At 34.9% G+C, this 17,478-nt stretch overlaps 1 protein-coding gene across 1 annotated transcript in view; it reads right to left on the bottom strand.

Annotated features, from left to right (window-relative positions):
• The window catches only part of nalf1a (NALCN channel auxiliary factor 1a), a 62,339-nt gene that overhangs the window by 42,667 nt on the left and 2,194 nt on the right, over positions 1-17,478 (bottom strand). The window lies entirely within an intron of this gene.

The raw sequence follows: 17,478 nt of genomic DNA, 5'->3' as shown, positions 1-17,478 counted from the left end.
ACTTACCTATAAGGCCCTAAATGGTTTAGCTCCAGCGTACCTAACTAACCTTCTACCACGTTACAACCCATCACGCACCCTAAGGTCACAAAACGCTGGACTTTTGGTCGTTCTTAGGATAGCAAAGTCCTCTAAAGGAGGTAGAGCTTTCTCACATTTGGCTCCCAAACTCTGGAATAGCCTTCCTGATAATGTCCGGGGTTCAGACACACTCTCTCTGTTTAAATCTAGATTAAAAACACATCTCTTTCGCCAAGCATTCGAATAATGTATCTTTTAAATTGTGAGTGTAGTTGCATCTGATCGAAGGTGCTTTTTTATTCATTAGCTTGGGTTAAACTAATTTTACTTTGTTGGATCAGCAGCTATGCTAATGATGTCTGTATTTTGTTTCTATGTTTCGCCACGGGATTTAAATCCCGTGGTAACTAGGATTTACACAAGCTCCAGTCTGGATCCAGAACACCTGAGAAGAGATGATGCTGACCCTCAGAGGACCCCAGATGATGCTGACCCTGAATCAACAAACAGAACTAACAATTATTGCTAAATGTGTGACTGAATCATATAATAACTTAATTAATAATATTGATAGTTCATCGTCTAGCTGACTACGTCTTGTATTATTATTATTATTATTTTTATTTTTTCTAAAATCCTGTCAAATGTGCACAAACTACTAGCTACTACTAAATATTGTAGAAACATAATTTTCTGTAAAGTTGCTTTGTAACAATTTGTTTTGTAAAAAGCGCTATACAAATAAACTTGAATTGAATTGAATAAAACTAAAGACTTTTTGGAGATATGAAGGATGCAGTACTACTCTATAGGTACTCAAGATTAACAGGATATTGAGTGAAAATGAGCATTTAAAGAATAGCAGAGTTCACACCACAGCTAAAGGCACAGAGAAACGATCTTAATATATGAAATTGTGCCAGTTTCATATGTTTTTATGTCAAATGACCATATGTTTCATATATAGATATTTAATATATCTACATATATTGCATTTGCATATGGGCTTTACTACAAAAATGTTACTGCACACTTAAGAGAGCTCATCCAATAATGAATTAACAATTTTTATAGAAATGGGGGTTCCCCACATCAGAGGGGGAAACACACACACTCACCTTAGGAAAAAAAAAAAGCTGTAAGAATGTTGGCGAGTGCTGCTTAGATTGAGTGGAAAGACAAATGTTCTGTGCACGAGGACTTTAATTTCACAAGTCAGTTGTTGACATATCATATTGTTATTAATACCAGCCGAGCATGGGGATGCACTGGCTTTTGTACACTATTCAAACCTCTGTACTTCACTATATGTAAATATGCCAGAGAGGATTGTGGGGGATTATGAAAAAAAGGGGTCCTGAAACCCCTCACTGTCAAAATCACATAATAACACTTGAGTATCAAAACATGGATACTCTTATGATACATTAGAGTGCTTTATACAAATACATGGACTGCAGTTACTGAGGTGTAGCACTGGCTTCCAGCTACAGCTTGTCTGGCCATGCAAAAAATGTTTCTATTAAGATACGAAGGAATAATCAGCTTCATGCATATTAAGTAGGCAATATAACATTCACCCAGTAGCGCTTGCTGAAAGGCATGTTAGCGGGTGCTATCCATTGTCTATTATTGCTTATGAGTGATCAAGCCTGGACAAAATTGTCTCCTTTACTTTAAAATATATATATATTTATAATTAAATAATATATATATAATTAGGACTATAAACCATATCATATTGAGATTGCAATATAATTTATGTCAATAATGATGACAAGCTCTTGACATTTTTTCTCGACGTGAATTAATCTATAACAGCCTGAAATCACACAGCAGGAATAAACACCGCAAAATCCAGTCAGTGCATGTCACTAACAGGTCTGCATGTTCTGCATGTCTCAGTGTGAATGAGTTCACTGTGTTATGGAGGACATGAACACTTAATCTCCAGAGCTGTTCTGAGAGTCACTAAATATGAAATATATATATTTTTTTATCCATGTTTTAATTTATACAGTTTTTTTCCAGCATTATTGTCATAAATTGATTGTTATATAAGTTGTATACATTTATTTCATTAGACAGATTTTTGATGATAAATCTATATTAAATCATAAAACAAGAAATCCAGAATTTAGGAGAATTTTTTATTTATGGGGGCTCTAATTAAAAGGTAGCTACTAATTGACTGTTTATTCATTTTGAGGAATAATGAATCTGTTTATGTGCAGGTGAGATGAGTAAATTCATGTTCACATTTAGTCTAGAACAACAGTAAAATCATGTTCACAGAAAAAGTTACAGTATTTGTAATGTGTTACCCCCAACAATGGTCTTCAAAGATAGTTTTTCATAAACCTAAAATCTGAATTTATAAGAAAAGGAACAGCTTTGAAAGACAGATTATTAAAAAAAAAAAAAAAATTCAACAAGCATGTAAAAAGATTACATGGGACAAGGAGGCACAACAAACATTGCTCTGAGAAGTCTTCTGATAAGATATCATAGATTAAAGCTTAGCAGCATCACGTGCACATGGTACAGTTCAGGATATACTGTACTGAACTGTGTCTCCTTTCTCACATACTCTGCTCACCATTAGAGGAAGAGAAAAAAAACGAATGGTAATGTTTACATATTTTGGAAGTAGAGGAGCCTGCCAGCATCACAGGCATCACCATTCCAATGCCAGGTGCTTGTGTTTCCATCATTGTCCAAAACACTTTGTTAAAATTGTGTTACCGGGGCATTGGGTTATACTTCGTTTAGAGCAAACATGGCACTTTGCTTTCAAAGAGCTCAACATCAGGATCAAACAAGTTTTTTTCTTCTTCTTCTTCTTCTTTCAAATGGCTTCTAGCGAGTTCAAGTGTCTTCATTCAGGCTACTCTCTATCTCTGAAGTGTTCAAGAGATTTCTGATCAGCTTCTGACATTTCAGAAATGAGTTTTGCAACTGGATTCTTTTTCTCTCCTCCCTCTCTGGTCCCTCTTCTCAATTGCCCTCTCAGTTTTGAGGACAGCATTATAGTTGTCCAGGTTTTGCAATGTTTTTTCTAATCCTAAATTAATGCATTCATTGTGTTGAAAGAAAGACTTTATGATGTCATCATCGAATTCCACAGGTTAATTTCCTTGAAAGTATGACTAATATGGGCTATTCTAAGTATCTGATATTTATTGTGTATTTAGGCAACCTCACTGGTGGGTTTGAGATAAACATGGGGTTTTATTTAACATGCTTGTTTAGATTTTATAGCATAATTGAATATCCCATGCAAATAAGTTAAAATTGATGAAGTTATTTTTTTCTAACAATATATTCTTACATAAAACAACATCAAATTATATATATATAGATAATTTTGACTTTCACTTGTTTACTATAGGGCTTTTCACACTGTGCTTAACTCTATCATCATTGCAGCTTTTAACCCACCTGTAACTTAGAAGCAGGGTTAGCACCAATTTTCCCCTCTAGTTTGAAATACTGCTCCAGAACAGGGTTAGAACTGCTTTTGCATTGTTAAGCCTGTAATAAAATATCAAACTCGTACAGTGTGAAATGGTGCAGCCGTATAAGAATGTTACGGCTAGATGCTTAGTAACCATCAAACAATTGTGTGCCTCACATTCACATGCTTTGGACAGTTGTACAAACACTGTGCATTGTATAAACCATTTCAGCATTTGAGGGGAAAACTGTCAAATGGTGAGAAAATGGTTAGTAAATCAGTGAAGAACAGACCGTCTTATTCTTACCTTTATAATTCAAAATGTCCATTCTGGACAACTGGTACAGTCAGCAGTATATTAGGATGTGCAATGCTAGAATCTTTATGTAAACACGTTGCATGCTTCATTCATCCAAACAATTACACTGACACCACAAATATGCAAATAAGAACGTTAAATTGGGGTTTTAGAAATGAACATTGTGAAACAACAGCTTATGAATACCCAGCATTTATTGCTATCCCAGGGTAAGTTATGAGCATTGTGAAATGTGAAGCAAGATAACCCTGGATTCCTTTTTCCCAGGGTTAAAAATTAACCAGGGTATCGATTTAAGTGTAAAAAAAGCTATATTTATTAATTTCATTGATTTATTTTGGAGACTAAAAGGCTGTCAGGACCCAGTAAGAATAAAGACTACCATTCTAAATAAAAAAATAGATATCAGATAAATTACTCCAGGGCATACCAGAAACAGAAACAGACGAAAAGCCAACAACATAAGGCACACACCTGTGGGCGACATGCAAACCTTACTGAAAAAATTAATAAATAAATTACGTAACAATTGCAGGTTACCACTTTTTGAATTGTGAGTAAAATGCAAGACTGAAACTAAGTAAAAACACTGCACCAATCACAGTGATGCAGGGGTGTCATGCATTCATGATTTTTGAGGGGGCACATTTGGGGGGGTATAAGTCATGGTTGTCATGTGACACAGCAGCTACGATAGCACTGTATAATAACTGATATAGGCTTATGGTTTATTTATTTTTCCCTTTAATTCAAAACAATTACAAACATGCTTAATATATCAGGAAATATCTCGATTCTCAAATATGTGTAAATATTTTGCACCTTTATAGATTGTTATTTGATCAATATATGGTGACGGGCAAAGAAGTGTAATCTATTAACTACAAATAAAAACCAGACTTTTTACTTAAGTGCCATATCATGCCATAAAATATTTTGTATACAACTGAATTTGCATTTAATGTAAATTTTAATAACAATATTGTAAGTTACTTATTTTAACACTTTCATTTTACAGAGAGTAAAGAACATATACATTATCAAAGAACATTTCCATTCAGTCTAGCCAGAGTTATTCAGGCATTGTCAAAAAATCCCATTAAAATCACTGAATCACTTTACATTATGAAACGAATATCTTACTTACATTCGTATGCAAATCTGCACTTTTTGTTGTTTCTGATGAGAGAATTCGCAAAATAATTCAGTCAGCGAGTAAGTAAACAAAACACCGCATTTCAGCGATGACACGTCTCTGATTGGCCATTGCACTCATAAGCACAACAGAATTGTTTCTGATTGGTTATCATAAAGCGTTGTACGAATGCGTCTGTCTCTGGCTCAGCGCCAGCCAGCGAACACAGATTTGTGTGCTGTGCACTGAATGATCTACTCACACCGGTGTGATTGTATCAAATATATAAAAAATATTATTCTGCTAATTTTTTTTTCATTTGGAAACTGTATTTAAAATCTACTTGGCTCAGAAATCTGAATGGGCTCTGCAGTGATTTTACACCCAAACTACACCAAAAAATAACAGAGACTTACAGTATATCTAGTGCAGTCATGGGAATTGCTAAGATATTTTACTAAATCGTAAAAATACCAGGTTCGCTTTCTTGTCTTTGTTTACCATTCTCACAGTCCCTGACTGAACACAGACCTCACTTGTTCCAGTGAGGCTGTTTTTGCTCTCTGGAGTACTGACAATAGATATCTGATTTAACATGGTGTAGAGGCCCATTTAGTTTGTCCAGGAGGCTTCATTAAGGCATTGACGCAAATGTCCAGGAAATTAAGCAATAGGGCAATAGGTGTGTGCATGTGTACGGATGTGTGGCTGCAGTAATTGTAGTCCAGTGCCAGAAAGTAACTTGACAATGAGAGCTGAAATGTGCAATTATTTTTCTCAGCCTGTTGCTTCCTCTGTTAATAACAAATTTGGCAGCATCATGACACTAGAAAATATCCCCCATTTTGTGAGATACTGGTAAGATAATGCAAATTACAGACCAATGCAGCCCCCAAGAGACTGAGTAGACTGAGGGAGGCTGTGTGCAATGTGCAAACATCAATTCTTGTACCACATTTAATCTTCATCACATCATCATTCACCTGATTCAGTTTCACCCAAACCACAAACATTACTTCAAATCAATTAAAAAGCAGCTTCTTGCAGCTTCTCTGTGGAAGGAGCCAAACAGAAAACATTGTGCTTTGTATCTCTGTGCCTTAAAGGAAAACTTCACTCCACGACTACACCCCCCCAAGAAAAGGTCATCATTTGCTTACAAACCTACCATCAATATGAAGCTGGATATGTGCGATGTTAACATTCAAAATCATCAGTTTTCAAATCTCCCAGCATATTAATATTGTTCTGAAGTCATAACATTATATTCTATATTATAAAAATTACACTTTATTAATCGAAACTCTGTAAATCTGTGTGAAAAGGAATAAAAGGTGTCAGAGTTTTACTGCCTCTAGTGTTCCTTTATTTTGGAAGCTGCAGTGATATGTACTTATTGGTACATACTTCGCGTCTTGCTAAAAGGTGCACCTACATTTATATGCCATGAGACCAAGTAGGAAAAAACTAATCATTTTATTTCGGGTAAACTATCCTTTTAAGATGAGTTAGACTTCATGCGGTGCTGTACAGACCAATCTGACTTGAAGCAGTACATGCCTCTTAGAAATTTTGTCTGACTTGATATGCCCCCAACACTATGTCACTGTGATGAAGCAACATGACCAGAATCACGTTTCAAGTTGGAATTCTTCCAGTTTGAAACTGCAGAAGTATAAATAAGATATGATAGATATTCAGGGGGGATGATTGAGACTGACAACATCATATGAAATCACTTTTTTTTTTTTTTTTTAAGCCTGAAGTGGGGTAATTAAGTACATATTAATGCCTTATTCTACTTGACCTTATTCTACATCCCTAATCTTACCCAATACCTAAACCTAACAACTACCTTACTAACTATTTATAAGCAGCTAATTAAGAGTTTATTGAGAGAAATGTTGTAAATAGTTAACAAGTGTTACCTATTCTAAAATGTTACCATAACTTTTTTAAGGACCAATTCTTACTATTAACTAGTTGTTTATTGGCATGAATATTACTAGCAAATTGGCTGTTTATCAGTACTTATAAAGCACATATTAATGCCCACACCTAAACTTAACTTCCTTACTATTAATAAGCAGCAACTGGTAATTAGCCAATTATTAAAAGTTTCAGTTAATAGTAAATATGTGTTCCCTAAAGTATTACCAACATTTTTATTATTAATGCTTCTTTTTATGCATTTTTTAAGCATTTTACAGTATTAACATAGTGTGCCAATAATTCAAAATGACAATATTAAAAACTCAAGTTTCAGTTAAAGGCACATCACCATTGAATTCAGTGATGTCATCATTCAGCTCAGTTCAGTTGAAATAGTATCTGTTCAATAGTAAAAAAAAAAAAAAATAATTAAAAAAAAAAAAAAAAAAATATCTTGTTAACCAGACATATACACAAAAAGACCGTTTCTTTTTAAATTCTCCAAATCAATAACACTCTGTGGACATCGATGCAACTGATAACCTCTTTTCAATCAATATCTACTGGCATACAAGGAAAGAGGTAGGAGAAGATTTGGGGAAGGAAAAACTAAATACAAAAGAAAAATAGAAAAAAAGAGTGTCATCCCTTATCTGTATTATGTATTAGTATTTCCATTAACGTTTTGTTGTGGAATGTTTTATGTACATACCCTGGGGAAATGTTTGCTTAACTCACTTTCTTAAGATCAATTTAATTTAGAAGATATTTAATCTAATGAGTGTGCAGAACAGCTACATAGAGAGCTTGTGCAATGCATAAACAACTAAACCACTAAATCAGTGAACTTTAGGTCATTATACAAATGGAACAAATCAATGCATGTTGGAATATACTTTCTAAAATGAAAAGCTGAGATAGTGAAGTCCTCCAGAAGTTTTAAAAATCTTTCTGAATGATAAACTAATAACTTTGGTCAAAACAAAGCTCACTTCACTTGAAAATTATGCTGTTAGAGCATGCTGCTATTTTCTCTCATAGTTTTTTTCTTTCATGGTAGAAAAAAAAAAACAAGAGGTAATTTAGAACTTGCTGTGTCTCAAGAATGGTTGATGATTCGACTTGTAAGATCATAAGGCAGAGTCCACATTTAACTTGACCAGAACAGAGAGTAGCATTGATGCCCTCAGGCTAGCTGGTGGCTGTACTTATTGAATGCTCTGGGAAGCAGCCAGTCATGGATTAGCTGATCGACCATGCCAGGGTTCAGCAATCAATAATACACAGTAGGAAGAAAAGGGCTAAGCACCAGAATATGCCCATATGCCAGTGTTTCCCATTGACCCAGAGGGGGGTACGCAGCACTGTTTTGCTGTGGCATACGCTCCACTGAGGGGGTGCCAGGCACTGATGGTAGGCTGCCAGCATATTATAAGCTCCACTCACATGGACCTGCAGAGCTGGACTGTTAGGGGAAGGCTTCTATAGCAGCTGTCAATGGCTGTTACTGTTGATTTACTACTGTAGGTTTTTCATGAGTAATAAATCTCTGGGACCCATTAAATACACACACACACACACGACAAATGATAACTCCTACCTAAAGCTAGATGCTCAGGCAACTATAAGTTTCATTTCTGCCAGCCTCACTAAAGCAGCTTAATCAAATAGTTACAGTATACAGTATGCTTAGAGATGTAGCTAATAGTTTACAGGGATGATTAAATACTGTACAAAGCAGCTGTTCCTGTTCTGCTCTCATGCTATAGAGAACATAGACAAACTGAGATCTGTTAAATATAACAGCAGACTTATTAAATTATATCTGTGACTTTTGTATGACAGATTTCCTTCCTTTAGGAAGAAAAATGCATGCTTTTTCAAAATTACTGTACTTATGTCTACAAAAGACGGCCTGGTGTACATAGGTGTACATATGCTGCTTCTTTACTCCCACTCTGTCTGAATGTATATATGATTGGTATGTTTGAAGCAGTGGATAGGCTAATAACAACTGAAACCTTATTTATAAGATTATACTTATGTGCTTATGAGAAGTGTAAATAACCCATAACTACTGCCCTCAACACCCCCAGCAATATCCTGTAAACCTATTTAAGAGTCTGGGTATCCTTCTGCTGTGCTGAGAGCAGAGCAACTGTGAGCAAGAGTAATCAATCACTAAACACAATATGGACCTTTTCACGGACATCTATGTTGTATATTTCTCATTGATCTCCACAATAAGAGCCAGTATAGGCTCTAAATCTGTAGTATATTTAAATGAAAGAACAGAAGAATAGCAGAAAATAATATATATTAAGATTAACTTTATTATGTGATCCTGGTAGATATTCTTATAAAAAGCTAAAAAATGCTGGTGATCATTATGAGAAACGTTGATCAATGCGAGTTTATACCAAGAGGTCTGTAATATCTGATGGGTACTCAGTTCAAGATATCAGCTTAGCCATAAAAGCAAAATGTAATCACACTGGAGGTTTAGGAAAATAACATCCCAACAAGCTGACAGTCTCATTGTTTGATGACACGACTGGTACGCCTTAACTTGTGACTATACTATTAAACTGTGACAGCAAGGTAGCAGACAGGGAAAAATAAGACCATTTCAGGCTCTCAAGAGTTATCCAAATGCTAGATAATGGCATAAAAGTTTATAAAGATATTTCCTTATCAGAAAACACTTTTTAAATAAACATTTTTAATTACATTTTAAATGACAACCAACAGTGTACATTTACAAATATATAGAGATATTTTTGTTCATATGAGGAGTTTACCGGTTTAAAGTGATGTGATCACAAAAACCTGCTTCTTTTAATTTTTAAGGCATTGTTTCCTTTAGATTATAATGATACATATTATTAATCAATAATCCCAGGCCATGCTGTCCTGTCCCACACATGACAACCCCTGCAGTAGACTGACTGATTTATATTGTCTCATTTCTAATCACCTAGATACTGACGCTTTGACTCTGATACCGGCAACATCTCAGAAGCAGTGTTGGGGGTAACACGTTACAAGTAACGCGAGTTATGTAATCAGATGACTTTTTTCAAGTAACTAGTAAAGTAACACTTTACTTTTAAATTTACAAGAAAATATCTGAGTTAATTTTTCAAAAAAGTAACGGCAGTTACTTTGTTTTGCCATTTATTGACTGACAAGTCTCCTGTCCCCATAATGTGAATGTGCATTAATTCATCCCATTGAAAAAAAAAACAGCTTTAGTATTCATCAAAATGAATTAAAAGTGAAATGCAAACTCAGAATATGACGCAAACCTGCAATAATGAAATATGTTAAATAACACACGTGTATCTAATTCCATTCTTCCACCAAACAATGTAGTTCCTCACAAAAAGTTGTGGTTCTAACAAAGTGGTTGCAGAGCAACACACATAAGTAAACAAAGGTGTATGTGTGTAGTGTAATTTAAAACAGCTTTGAAAGCTTTTAACCAATCAGAATCAAGGACCGGAACTTTCCTTTTTTATATTACCACTTTTGTCACACTGTTTTTAATGTACACTGAGCTGGTAACATGGTAATGTTTAAATGAACTGGCTTAAGTCATAAATATTATTTAATATTGCTGAATCAACTTAAATACATTATATGTAGAACTAGAGTATAGAGGGATAGTTCATACACTCACTCTCATGTTGTTCCAAACCTGTATGAATACCTTTCTACTTTTGAACAAAAATGAAGATATTCTGAAAAAAATGTTGGTATCCAAAAAGTTTTTAGTCTCCACTGACCCACATTCTTCAAAAAAGTTTTCAACAGAATAAAGGAAGTCTAGATAAAGAACAACTTGAAGGTGAGTAAATGATGATGAGTAAATGACAGAATGTTCATATCATGATGCATTAATTCTAATCTTGTACAGTAAATGAATGAGGATGCATCCAGTTTTCAAATATGCTAAAAATAAATCTATGATTGCAGGAAGTGACATGGAAGGGGTAGAATGAGCTTTTCATAAACCACTGTTGACTTGAAAAACACTCTACATATAGTAATTATATGAATTGTACTGAAAAGTAGCCTAAAAAAATACAACAAATAAAATAAAAATGTAATGAAAATGCTTCACCAAAAATATAAGCTCGACATTTAAAACCTCTTGCTATCTTGTCTGTTAGGGTTCAATTGTAAGTACATTAATGAGTTTTCTTTTTCCTTTCATGTTAACTGTAGCTTCTCTCATGTGAAGCAGAGAACTTCAGTCCCTGACATTTCACTTCCTAAAACTCCATTGTATTATCCTTAACTCTTAGAAATTTCAAACACTGGAAACATAAAGTTGACTATTGATTAACTTGCTTATTAAATAGTTTAGCACAAAGTCAACAGATTCCCAGACTGCGTGACATCATCTTTATTACGGGTGTCAGTCAGTGAGGAGATCAATGGAGGGAGGAGAGAGAATTATGTTCTCTTCGCCCAGTAGGCGCCATACATGCTGTTTCGTTCAAAGCATGTCTGCACCAAATAAAACACTTTCTAGGGAGCCAAAAGAGTGAAATACAGTTGGCTGTCACAACTCTAACACTAGTGAGGAAGGAAAAGATTCCTTTTATCCTTTGTCTATTACACCTTTTTCTTAGCCTCTAGACAGAACACGTGGTCTGGAAACCTATATTGAGCTCTCCATTAAATTGCAGTCACTGTAATAGTTAAGTAGACTTAAATATATCTCACACCGTTTGTTTTAGCCCCAGATGAATGATCATGCGGTGAGGTTCTATGAGTCACCTCTTTAAACACTGTGTAGTGGATGGAAAGTGTGAAATCGATCATTATACAAGAAACGGAAGCTCTGTTGGAGTTTGTCAAGTCGCCAAAGATTTGCAATACTGCTGGTGCAGCTTGTGGTAAAGTCACCGATACTACATAACAGCATATCAATGTCATTTATTCAGGAAATGTACAGCAGGCTTGTTTCTCATAGCTTTCACAACATTATAAGCTATGTTTCTCATTCACTAAGCATGCAAATGCACAACTTCGTTTATAAATGTGTATAAATGTTTTCATGAAAAAAAACTACCAAAAAAAAAAAAACATTACTCACCAGAAATTGATTTTAAACTACAAATGAAAGAATGAATTAATGAATGAATGAATGAACTGGTTTTGAGAACAACATACTTGGCACTGCTTGATTTTGTCTTTCAGTCATGAGTGTGTCTTTAAAGAGCATCATATGTTTCCTGAGAATGATGAAAGACTGTCATGGAAAGGTTGTTTGCAAAGCCCTTATATGGAGATGGTTTGGGCGTGGTTTTTACAAATGACTAACCTTGGGCGCTCATCAACTCGCTTAAAATACTACAAAAGTATTGTCACTAAACAAGATTAAGAAAACATTAATGGGTGTACACATGTGTCATGAATTAGGCAGAAATTTTTGTAAGAGTTTCTGCTGTGCGTACAGTATGAATACAAAATAATCCAAGCAATTTTTAGTGAATAAAACCTACTTTGTTTTCATGTGATCTTTCTTTACTATGTTCCTGAACTTCACACTGGGGGACCCTAAATTACTTCAAAAGAGCATGAGGCTTTACAGGACAATGTACTGTAGCTCTATTGCACTATGACAGCAAAAAAAAAAAAAACATTTTTTACATTTCAGTGGAATTGCATTAAAATTGTTCTAGTCGATTTCCATTTTATTGAAAATTTACTTAAATTTACTACATTTATTTTTTATAAAAATAGAATAAAATATAAATGCTAAGTTTTATGATCAAACATAATACAGTGCAGTACAATGATAGATGAAAAGTAAACAAATCACCATTTCTCAAAAGCCTGATATATTTAATACTCACATTTGAATATTAATGTGTGTGTGTGTGTGTGTGTGTGTGTGTGTTTGTGTATAATAATCATGTAGTCCTAAATTATTTCAGTCCAGTAAGAGTTCATCTTATAAAAGTTATTATTATATTCAGGCAGTGTTGTTTTGGAAACCACTGATTTTATGGACAAAGTAGCTGAAACATTCTTCACAAGGGTGAGTACAGTAAATTTGTCTATATATTTTAATTTCTTCTGAAGCAGGAACCACAGCCTGGGATGGACAGCTGGAGGTCTGGGTTTTCTAAGGTTCTTTACAGTCCTTCCTTAGAATTAAAGAAGGTGAATCTGTATGAAGTCTCTTATTTCTGACTGACGTCAGACTCACGTTGACACTAATTAAGCTGCTGTTCGATATCCTTGGCAACCTATCCTCAAAGGCATTCTGACCCATACAGAGATGTTCTAACCTTCAAACCCGAGATGTAAGTATGCGCTATAGTCAGTGTTTTCCTTGATTTCAAGAAATCACTTTAACAACAGAACATGGATTAATAGATTGAATATCTAAATGTCTGTTAAAGAATCCTAAGAATTAATAATAATAATAATAATAAAATGTCTCCACTGGTGGACATATATAAAAGCATCTGTGTGTTGGTCTGGCACATTATTTCAGACCACCCTTTGCAGTGGGGGTGATGTAATGGAGATCTGGGACACTGACCTTGGTTTTAGTTGTGTCCCTCGCTGGAAGCCTGCTGCAGCAGCCCACGGCAGGCTTTTATGAATAAGCAAACACACTCAGAATTCTAATGCTGCCATGGAGACCTGACCCTAGCTTCAACCTCTTGGCTCCACCCATCACTGTAATCCCATCCAATCCATTGCTTCATCTCAACGAACAGGAGCAGGGGGTCTGAGCTCCAGCCTATGAGTTGATCTGAATGACATCTCTGTAAATGAAGTACACTAGCTATGATTTGCAAAGAGCTCACATGTTGTGTGCTTTTTACAATAATAAAAAAAAAAACCTTCCTTGATGGGGTACGTCATAATCACTTTTAATAACTATTTTTGCATAATTAAAACAATTAACCATGAGAAAAAGGATAACCAATCATCTGCAAACACCATTGTGAGGTGTATCTCTGGAATGGAGCATGACTATCCAACCTGATAAACTAAATGCCACCCATTATGATGATTAAAAAAGAGCCAGATTATGCAAAGCTGGAAATTAATGGGCAGTTGCCGAATCCTGTGTCTGACTATTTGTGTGGTTAGCTCAAAGATTGAAAACATATAATCACAATCTCTCTCTCTCTCTCTCTCTCTCTCTCTCTCTCTCTCTCTCTCTCTCTCTCTCTCTCTCTCTCTCTCTCTTCCTTTTTTCTTTCTTTATCAAATGTTCAAGGAGATATAGTAACATTTCTATTTCTATTTATGACTCACTTCTCTAATCAATTATGTTCCTTCATAATAAGGTCCTAAAAACAAAAATCAAACTATTTTAAACAACTTTAAATTATTTCCAAACCACTTTTGCTTAATAATGTACAAAATTCTTAATGGGGGAATGAGGGGTTGAACATAGTTATTTTAAGATTAAAGGTTTTTAACTTCATTGGTTTTTAACTTCATTGTAAAAGATCAATGAAATGTCTAAAAAAGTCTAAAAGCCCTTGATCTTTAAATTAAATAAATACATTTAATTTAAATTTATCTTAAAATTATTTTGTAATAATAATAAAATGTATCATAAAAGTAACAGATTTGTAGTGGATTCTGCATCTGTCTTTAGCATTAATGTATCAGTTGTTTTATTTTTTTTAAATACTGTATGGTGTTTTGTAATATACTCTGATTTAAACAGTATGAAATCCTGATTATTAGTGATTAGTGATTATCACATTATGTGAGCAGAAAGTTGTTAGCAGAGAACAACACTTTTAAGTTTACTGAAGGGTTCAATTTACCAGAATCAATAGCACAAAAACAACACCACAGTGATTCTGGTTTGTCTAAAGTTGTCTAAGTTGTCTAAACTATAACAATAAACAATTGTCATGTATTTTCCAAGAAGGGAGCACCATGCTCATCTTCTCATTTATACAAAAATATTTGGTACAAAAAATCAACCTCTAACTGGTAAATGACAAAGAAATATCTAAACTTACATTCAGATTAATGTGATTATCCACAGAGAAAGTTTAATAGTCACCAATTCTGTCCTCTGTAACTCTGGTTTTATATCAGTTAAGGTGTTTCATGCCAGGATGTGGATAAAGAAAATAACCTTCTGATAGTCATCTTTTACTGGCTAACACTAATAAAAAGCCCTAACCAAACCAGATGAGAACAATAAAAGTGAGAAGAAATGATGACAGAATTCACATTTGGGGGAGAACTATTGCTTTAATTTAGGAATACTTTATAGAGTATACAAAATGGAAAACTGTGGAAATCTATATGAGGAGATAATTCAATTGTATTGCAATGCAGGGACAAAATAAAAGGAAATGTGCGCAGGAGACAGAATGGTGATGCCCCAAAAATTAGACAACTTTAAAAGAGATGAACAAATAATTGTGCTAATCCTTGAGGGGGACATACCCTGCCAAGTGTACTAACACTATCTATGGTCTTAGACGAATGTTGGACTTGTCCTTATCTATTCTCAGTAAATAGAGTTTCATCCAAATAGCTATCAGTTCCCTACCACAAGCCTTTCTCTATTGCCCAAGCCAATCAGTGGAAATAACAAAGATCTACGCCAAACATTCAGAACTTATATTAGGAGGTTTTCATCCACATTTCAAATTGAAATGCAATGAGGCAAGCATATTTTCAACTCGCTACAGCAAAAAACAGCAGGTTTCACTGCGTGAATCAAATTATTTTGAACCACAGTGAGTGGAAAAGTCTGGGCAAGTAACAAAATGGACTTCTCAAAGTTATTCTGCATGATTAATTAAGTGCTTGATATAAGAGAACACACTATTGTGTAAAAAAGAACATCAAAGGCATTCCACCTTTGAAGAAAAGAACTGTCTACTTTTGGTCTCTGAGACACTAAATGTGGTCCATGTTATCATTGATGTGATTGCTTTTTGTCACAGAACAGCCTAGCTGTAACACCAGTGCAACAGTGCAGACAGAGCTCAATACAGTAGCTAAGAATAGCACACTATTGAATAAAACCTTCTTAGTTTATTCCTCTAATTGCTACCCCCTCCCTTTGTTCACTTGTTTGTTACATGTTTATAATGTCTGTTTTATTTATAGCAATTGAACTGAACCTTTAGCACATTTACACACAATGCAACCCATACACACAGACAAAAGTAACTGTGTCTTCCACACTCCGATGCAGTTCAAGGAAGGTGCTGAATTAAATCAACCTGAAGGCTGATCCAGCTGTCAGAGATGGCGTGTCACAGTGATTACCCATCCTCTCAGTCTCTTTCTGTCTTTCTTTCTGTCTCTATCTCTCCCTGCTTAATCACAGCTGGGACTGGCTATCCCTTGCAGCTGCTTGCCAGAGGCTCTGACTGACTCCTGCCACCTCCCTCTGCATTACGGTATTCATTCACACTCACTGGTAGTTTATCAGGCTACGGTAACATGGTTAGACAGTTACGTTAATGCTTGAAAATCTCTGAGAAACAGAACACTCCAAATATTCTACCACATGCATTATTTCCATTTGAAAGCCATAAAGAAATTAAATATAAATGCACTGTAATGACACAATATTTTCAGCTGTATTGCACCAGCAATGATGAGCACTTATATTTTCCTGCACAGAACACTGCTGCAAAACAGTATCATCCACAATAACACAAAAGACTAATTTGTGGTTAATTACTGACCAAAATTTCTATCCTCAAACAATACTTTGCTAGCACTTAATAGAAACAATTGTCCTGTGAAGGCTGTTGCAGAGAGATTATTCATATGGGAGGTTTCTGAATAGCAATTCTGTGTCTTTTCATTTTGTTAAGATATGGTGAAGGCAAAGAAAACACCAGTCACAGGTGGCAGTGTGAATTGTCCTGAAAAAAATGTAACTCATCAACAGGTTCAAATAAGCACACAGCCTCACTGTCAGCCTCTATGAAATTGTGTTAATACTAACTACATAATTACTATTATTTTGGACTAACAAAACAGCTTTTATACATGAAATGCAACTTTAGAACTGCAAGGGTATCACAGATGTAAAGCTCCAATTGTCATAACTGACTTTTGCGATGATGCTGTAGAAAAATACAAACTGCTTTTGTAATAACTGTGACCCTGGACCACAAAACCAGTAATACCACAGGTATATTTGTAGCAATAGCCAACATTGTATGGCTCAAAATGACAGATTTTTCTTTTATGCCAAATATCATTAGGACATTAAGTAAAGATCATGTTCTATGAAGATATTTTGCAAATTCCCATCTGTAAATATATAATTGCATATGTTTGCACCCTCAGATTGCAAATTCTAAAATAGTTGCATCTCAACAAAATATTGTCCTATCCTAATAAACCATACATATATGGAAGGATTATGCATTCAGCTTTCAGATTATGTATAAATGTCAATTTTAAACATGTCCCCTGCATCAAAAGGCCTGCACTTACATTGTAGAACTAAGCGTGTTTCAGCACCACGGACAGCGAGCACTGACTCCGTGAGCAGCGATCGAGTCCTGTGCCAAATGAACCAGTGAATAAGCAAAACAAGCCACCCACTTATTCACCAGCTTATCTGTGCCTCCT

Source organism: Carassius auratus, chromosome 26 (genome assembly GCF_003368295.1).
Source record: "Carassius auratus strain Wakin chromosome 26, ASM336829v1, whole genome shotgun sequence".
NCBI classification, from domain to species: domain Eukaryota; kingdom Metazoa; phylum Chordata; class Actinopteri; order Cypriniformes; family Cyprinidae; genus Carassius; species Carassius auratus.
Note: the sequence above shows the minus strand (reverse complement) of the source record. Positions and strands in the feature narration are given on the sequence as shown.